The sequence below is a fragment of the Streptopelia decaocto genome (assembly GCF_964273445.1).
Source record: "Streptopelia decaocto genome assembly, chromosome: 1".
NCBI lineage: Eukaryota > Metazoa > Chordata > Aves > Columbiformes > Columbidae > Streptopelia > Streptopelia decaocto.
Window position 1 is genome coordinate 56,756,639 of NC_138663.1, and position 8,080 is coordinate 56,764,718.

Consider the following 8,080-nt stretch of genomic DNA (forward strand, 5'->3'; position numbering starts at 1 on the left):
ACAGCATTTCTCTGCATTAATCTTTGCCCTAGAACACAGTGGATTTTTTTTTTTTTTCATAAGTATAGCCTATTTGTTTTTTTAGATATTTCTAAAACAAAAGGATAAAGGCATGTCAAAGTGTACACCAAATCTGATGTTAAAGATTTCACCACAAAGAGGTAAAAAAAACCACATTTTTTTGAACAGTAAAAGCACTAAGACCTCTCTTTCTTACTGTACTTTCTACTAATGCTTAATTATTACGCTAAAATGGAGCACAAAATACTTAGATTTGGGAGGAATTGGTTAGTTTGAGTTTTGCAAGTTAGTCTCCAATGTCTAGTTTACTTAGGAAAGGTAAGGGAAGGATTGGCTGTTTCCATGGCACTGTCCTTATCTATCCTTTCACTCCTACAAGGGATTTCCAGGGATGGCTGCTGGCAAGGGAAGCCCTAGAAGTGCAGCTCCATTACTGTTTTAGTGTTAAAACACATCACAAGGTATCCACACAGATGGCCTCTCATCTGCTGGATCTGTAGTTTCCAGGAGGGAATACTGAGAGCGGAAGTATCTGTATCTCAATCTCTCATATTTTTACTATCAGGAAACCCTATCTCAGCCTTCTGCTGTAGTGCCTTCAGTGTCTGATTTAGTGCTAATTATACCAGAACACCAGGGAAAAAAATACCAAGTTTAACAAGAAATCTGCCAATTCTGGAAAATAGTATGACCCCAAACAGGAGATAAAATGTAAAATTTTCCAAAAATAAGATGCTTCATGCTGCTGTATAGCAACAAAGAGGTCTGCCAGACTGCTAGTAAATGAGAAGATAAATTAAGAATTAGAGATAGCAGCAGTTTCAAGTATTTCTTAAGACAAATAGAAGAATAATGCTGCAGGTGGAAATCTGTCTTCCAGAGGACAGAAAGTATTAGAGAAGCACAAGCTGGTGCCAGAGTAGGTGCTGACTGACATTCCCAAGCACGATTATCCCTGGAGAGATGGGAGTTACAGCAGTGGTGACAGGGGGACCCTTCCTATCTCAGTTCTCAAGATTGCAGTCAGCAGAGCCCTTGCTGGTGGTTGTCAGAGAGCTGCCTGGTCAGAAGTGCTGTTTCTTATTTGAAACTATTAAACCAAGTCAAAAGACAAACAATGTTTTATTTTGGGTTGTTGTGGGCTTTTTGGCATGACTTTTTCATGGGACTAACTGATGTTGGTACTATGAATATGTGCTATATACGGCAGTCTGTCCATTAAGCTGCAGTCCCTGTTGATAGAAATATAAACTTAAGTGTTTAAGGTGGTTGTAATTAGAAGCTAAGCTGGGAAGTAAGAGCTATTACCATGGCTTTATAAGAAATGACCAATGTAAGAAAACAGCAGCCTGGGGAAAGTGATTGTGGTATGTAAGGTAAAAGGAGGATTAGTTTCCCCCACAACAGGTCTCACCTAGGGAAGGGGACAGAGCCTGGAGGGCCAAAAAGGGCTGGATCCTTGTTCTCGCTTTTGACAATTTTTCAAGTTTGATGGTCAATTTTCCATTAATTATTTCAAAAAATGTGCTCTCCTCTAAATAAGTGTTAATCAGGCTAAAAAATGAACTCTGGGTACAGCAGATGGTGATAGTCTCCCACTCCAGAAGATGCTGGAGGACTCCAGTGTCACTGTCTCATTGGGTGGAGTGTTCAAGCAAGTTGCCAACGTGCAGCTGCAGAAGACCTACAAGAGCATGGCTGGCTGGGCAGCCCAAGTTGGCCAGCTCATGCCACTTGCCAGGAGTTTGATGGTGCCTGGAGAAGGGTCCTTGAGCTCCCCAGTGGTGCTGTTAGCTACCCATGTCTCATGCAGCCCCTGCAGCCTGCAGATGGTTTCACCTCTGAACTGACCCGGGGCACACTTACTGATTGCAGAAGTGTTTGACTGGCTTTTGTGTTTGTTTGAAGAGGAGAGTTGGCTCTTAAGCTATTTTGAAAGCTTTGCTGGGGGCCTGATCATCACATCAAGTGACTCTAAACATCAGCAGAGAGTCTGTTACACTTTTCCTGTGATAAGACCAAAGACCAGCTGCCAGGCACAGCACTGGTTTCTGTTACTGGGTTGCAGATCCAGGACAGAATGAGACTTAAAAGGGCTCAGAAGGACTTGAGCCACCTCAGTTACCAAAACCCATCATCAGCTCATGTTTTAAATTGAAACTTGTTCACTACACTTAGGAGAAAAAATAAAAGCACATCCTTTTGCTCTTGCCAGCCTTGGTGTATCTGCCTGTTCATCCCAATGAAGGCTGAAACACAGATTGTAAGTCCAAAGCTGCTGCTTACCTCCTTAGCCAATTCAAGCAGCAACATGTTGCTGGGCCAATGAGAGGGGGAACTTACTGCATCAAAACTAATCTGTGTCTGTAGCCACTATACTGAATCGAATTGCTTTTTGTTCTGGCTTGCACAAAACCAACCCCCAGCATGCCTGGCAATCTCCAACAGCCTTTACCATTGCAGGGCTGAGACTGAGCCTTCCCAGCTGAGCAACAGCCACACTGTATCACAAACTGTAACACTCTGTAGTGGATCAATACCAGCTACTTCTGAGCTCTTCTTCAGCTTCACTACATGTCACCTCAGGACCCCCCAGTAGTTTTCTGGGTCTCAGTTTTGCTGCAGCTGATAGCATGTTGGTTTATTACAAACTGGCTCCAAAGCCTTGCCTACCACCAGTGGTTCCCTAGTCCTGTCCCATTCGGGACCATAAGTTCAGATTGTTGTTTACTGTTCTGCCAAGCTATTTATGGAATTTCGTGATGCAGAAATTCAGCTGTAAGTATTGCATGCTCAAACAATTGAACCTACCCCACCTCTTCCCACACCAATCCTGCTCATAATTTTCAATACTCTTAGTGGAGGAGCTGTCCACATCTGAGAGCCACAGAGCCAGTCTGCATAGGGAGACCAACTGACTAAGGCAGTTGCCTTCTTCTCCGTTTGGATATGTCTCCCCATAGAAGTAAGCTGAATTTTAAAATCAGTGGCCTGCCGTGCTCCCACCACCTCCAGCAGAGCCCGTGGTTCCTACTGAAGCCCTACTTCTCATCTAGCTCTGCTTCTTGCTTTGGTTGGCACTGACAAAAGTGGCAGCATCTTCAGAGAAGAAAAGTAAGGTTTTCTTTATTTTTTCTCTCTCTGCCCCTTCCTTCCTTCCTTCCTTCCTTCCTTCCTTCCTTCCTTCCTTCCTTCCTTCCTTCCTTCCTTCCTTCCTTCCTTCCTTCCTTCCTTCCTGCCTTCCTTCCTGCCTTCCTTCCTGCCTTCCTTCCTTCCTTCCCTTTCTCTCTCCCTCTCCTCTCTTCTCCTCTCCTCTCCTCTCTTCTCCTCTCCTCTCCTCTCCTCTCCTCTCCTCTCCTCTCCTCTCCTCTCCTCTCCTCTCCTCTCCTCTCCTCTCCTCTCCTCTCCTCTCCTCTCCTCTCCTCTCTCTCCTCTCCTCTCTCTCCCTCTTGATTTATCTCTTTCTCTCTTCTTGCTGTCTTTTTGAAATCACACATAGAGTGATATAAATATTCTTGCAATAAGCAGACAAATCCTTTTAGTACAAGAGACTAAGCTCACTCCTGCTGTGGCTCCTGCACAAACATCTGCTCCTGTGGGGCAGCCCCACAGACTTTGGTAAGAACCCGAAACATGCAGGTCATATTGTACAAAAGTTACCGTTTCTACATCCAGAATGTTTCCTATTTCATTACATGTTGTGATAGCTACAAAAGAAAGCATTAAAGCCACAGTTCTGCAGCACTTTCGTGGGCAGAAGCTGTGGCAGGTGGTGCCTGCGCTGGGCACAGGGGCAGACCCACAGAGACAACCCTGCACATTTTAAATTCTTTCTTTGCTAGGTACGGTCCCAGCAAGCTTGTATCTATAGCAAGTCCATGGAGTATATGCGCTTCCCCTTATAACTAAGCAACGGTGTAACACTGATTCCCAGCGGTAACTGAAGTGATACAGTATCACATACTGGCAGGAGTCATGTATCTCACATATGCAAATATATATTGCTTTTTATATTATATCTTTGATGTTAAGTCAGATGAATTTGAAAGCTAAGGGTACGATTCATCTCAGTACCTTTAGCTGTCTGAAAAGGAGGTGCCTACTCTGAGCTCTTCACCCGGTCTTCCTGAAAGTTAATGCAGAGAGAAGGGAACTTCTGCTCCTGCTGGTTCCTCCTGGGATGGGCGTCCCTGCGGGCTGCAGGTGACTGGCATTAGTGGGGTGTGTGGCACTTGGGTGGCTAGTGCTAGCTGGGGGAAATTCTGCCTTGTACAGTCTGTTTACTCACATGGGAAGCCTGAATATTACTTGTTCTGCGTATCCAGAAGGTGTTTATTAAAAAGTAAGTTTGTGCACAAACATAAAGATTTTCTGTTCCGGACCTGTGTTTGGAACGTATGCAAGGTAGTCTGTCTTTTATGCAGTATACAGTAAATCTGGTCATGAAATAACATGTTGGCATAAGAGAATGGGAAGTATTCTCTTTATTTCATTTAGTAAGACTATTCCAGATACGAAACTATATAATTCTAATGTATATTCCTAAAAACAATTTCAGAAGGACTTTGTCTTTTTTAGGGCTGGAAAAATCATCTGCAGGAAAAATATTTTTTTAACTTGAAATTGTTATTAGCTTCTTCAAATGTAAGTAGCAGTTCTAACATACTCTGTTTTCCTACTGATTAATTTATGTCTGGTTTTTTTTTTGTATGAAGTCATATTTATTTCAAATTCACCAGCATAAAGAATTGTTACAAGCTCCAGAGATCAAGATTCTAGTGTTATAAATACATAGCTAGACACAGTCCTTTCCTGAGCACTTACTGTCAAAATAGACAAGACAGAAATGGAGATGATGATGAAGAAGAGCTGAAGTGACTTACTAAAAGTCATGTAATTGTCCCCTCTCACAGGTTCCAGTGCGGGGAAAAAGCTGCTGACTGGGACTGCACATGGATTAGCTTACCCTACAGTTAGCTTGGCCTTTCCAGTTCAAGAAAAATGTTCCCCAGGGAGAAAAACAAAGTGTTTATATTCAAACATGGAATATCCTGAGCAATAATTTTATGATTTTTAACATCATTAGCATGACAAAAGATTTTGTGATGAATAGTTGTGGTTGCCACATCCTTGTTAGCAATCTGTACTAACACCCAAGTAAAATACTAGATGAAGGCTGCTAAGTATGATCTTTTTTAAAAAAAAAAGTGTACAAATATGACATAATTTGAGACTCTTGTTTGACAGCCCAGTTATATTCTGGCCCTGTGCCAAATTCCCCACTCAGCCTTGAGTGTTCCTTTGTTGAGAACATTTGTGAAGATTCCTCATGCTAATCCACTGAAAATATAGCTGGTGCTCTGAGCCCTGAAACCACTTGAGGTTTGGTCAGAAAATAAGTCTGACTTCAGAGTTCCCAGTATTGACACTAAAAGATTGTGACGCCTCTTCTGTTGGTTCATATTTGTTTAAAAAAAAATGTAAATGGATTAATTTTGTAGCAGCAGGCTTTATGCCAATTCAAGGGCCTAGCTTCATGCCAGACCTTGTATTATCCATCCTTCAGTGGTCAACATAAAATCAGGAAAAGCTATGAACTGGCTCTGGCAGAGTCAGCAGGCCCATACTGGCATGGACCAAAATGTGTAGTCACCCAGCAGTGTGCAGACCTGGCATGAGCCATGGTGGCATTGCAGCCCAAGGGTAGACAGGGTAGTTTGGGTTGGGTTTGTGGGGTTTTTTTTACAGCTAAGTCACATGGCAAACTGACAAAAAGCCTCTTAGTCCAGGAAGCCCTAATAATTATGTCTCTGTGCTTGGCTAACAGAGTTGTGTTGTTTTCAGGGAGGATGAGCTATGGAAGAGGCCTCACATCTGCCTGCAAAACACCAAATGGACCTACCCTGGGAGCACAGCCGGTGTGTTGCTTTGCTGCGTGACCAAACACTAGGATTGGACTAGATGATCTTTGAAAGTCCCTTCCAACCCAAACTATTCTATGATTCTATGAAGTTTGGCCTTTGCGCTTCTTTCCTCTCATCTCGGGTGAAGGGCATGAGTCAGTCATCATTCATTGCCTTTGGGATACCAGAGGTGGCTTTGGCCTCTCCGCTGGTGCAGATGGGCTTTTACTGTCCTATCAACCATTAAAGCAGTATCTGCAGCTGTCATTTCTGGTTGTTGAACCACAATGAAAGAGTACAGTGCAGGGCACTTGGTTGCCAAAGTCATCCATTTCTGAGCTGAAACTGAAACACCAATTGCTAGGCATTAACTGCTGTTGGCTTAATGCTTTGTGAGTCAATTCACATTTCTGTAAGTAGTTTTATATACTACTCCCTTACAATCCCCATAGGTGTTCATAAGCAGGATTTGAGGAGAAAAGTTTCATTGTTGCTATTAGCATTATCATTGCAGTTGCTAATTGCCTGTAGAGGAATTGTGTTTAACCCAGCCCAGGTTGCAATGTGTTAGATCGGGACCTGGAAGGTTCCCAGCATGGCAGCCAGCTGCTGTGGAGCAGGGAAGATGGATTTCCAATGCAGCCTGGGGCAGATCACTTCAGCTCTTTTCCCAGGTGGGTCTGACACCCAGAAGCAGCCTATTGGCTCTGTGTTTCTCCAGATGGTTGCCCTGCTGCAGGTGTCCAGCCTCAACTTTTTCTTCCTCTGTCTGTTGCTACTGTAAATAAAGAAATGGATAACATCAACAAAATTTTCATTATTTATCAGAAAATAAATATCTTATTTCAAGTCTATTATGAAGTGACTTCTGTGTCATGGCCTCATGGTAGTTTCAGTAGATCTTCCTGATGCTATAGATTAAAATTATGCTGGAGGAAAGGGAATAATCCAGTGCTAAAACATATGTTTCCAAGCTCACCGTTGAGCATTTTCATAAGTTTAATCATATCTAATGTATCAAAGAATGTATCATTTGTAGCATATAGTTAAAATCCCTGTAGTATAATATAGCAGTAACTGTACAAATTCATATGGAAAAGTGCAAGCAATAGTTTTTTATGTTTACAGTATTATCAAATATTTTACATTTGATGGTAGTTTGGGGAAAAGAAAAGCTATTGAATTAGTTTAGAATAATTCCTCATTTGTAGTCTCTAAACTGGGCAAACAGTCTTTGACTTCTTTATAACAGACATTTTATGAGCACTGCGGCTTCACCCACCCACAGCAAGGAAAATAACTAACAATTGTGTTTTAAGGGCTGTGTCACATGCATGTGCGTTGTGTGTGTGAATACTGTACTGTTACAGTTCCCTGAAGAGAAATATAGTGGTTGTAGATCCTACTTTCTAAACTCATCTCCTGGGTTGAAAATAGAAGCTCACTAGTTATCTCTGCTGCTACTTATCAGATTACTTTCTTTGGGTTTTTTTGAGAAAAAGAGGTGCCCAGTTGTAATTTTCATACAAACGTTCCCTCCCTGAAATCCTTGTAGAAAAATAAGTAGAAATATTCGTTAAAACCAAAATATTTTAAAATACATTGTGATGTCTCTTGCTTGTCAGATGTAGCCAGCACTGGCACTCATTTGCCAACAGAATTACTTCTCAAGTCCTAATACTTATTTTGGACTGGGGACTTTTCCAGAGGGGATATGCCCTGATTATTGTATGTCAGTAGTGGAAGTATTGAAACACTACTTCTACACCAAACCAAAACTAAGTTAAATTCACTTCGTACACAAAGGAACACAAATATCACAGATATTCACCTCCTTACTTCATTTCTATTACAGAGATATTGCTGCTTTGCTTATAGCTTGCATTTTAAGAACATTTTTCCATTTAGCTTAGCAAAGGAGTTGTCTGCAGTGATTTTCTCTTCACATTTTATAAAAGGAACATCTTTCATTCATTGGTACTTCTGAATCATATATTCAGCATTTAATTATTTTAGGTCTGCATTCTGAAATGAAATTCTGATCTTGCATGCAATGCCCAGTGAGTGTCATAACCCAGGTCAAAAGTCCCTGCTGGACATTCACTGCATGGTTATATGTGGGATGCCAACACCAACCTACATGGTTGTGAGTCTCT

The 8,080-nt window shown here is 41.9% G+C and overlaps 1 long non-coding RNA gene across 1 annotated transcript; it reads left to right on the forward strand.

The window, feature by feature from the left end:
• The first annotated feature begins 3,022 nt into the window (after positions 1–3,022).
• LOC309443661 lies at positions 3,023–6,524 on the forward strand. Its single transcript, XR_014184840.1, has 3 exons — positions 3,023–3,135; positions 4,600–4,665; positions 5,866–6,524. It is a non-coding gene; the product is annotated as an uncharacterized lncRNA (long non-coding RNA).
• The last annotated feature ends 1,556 nt before the right edge of the window (positions 6,525–8,080 follow it).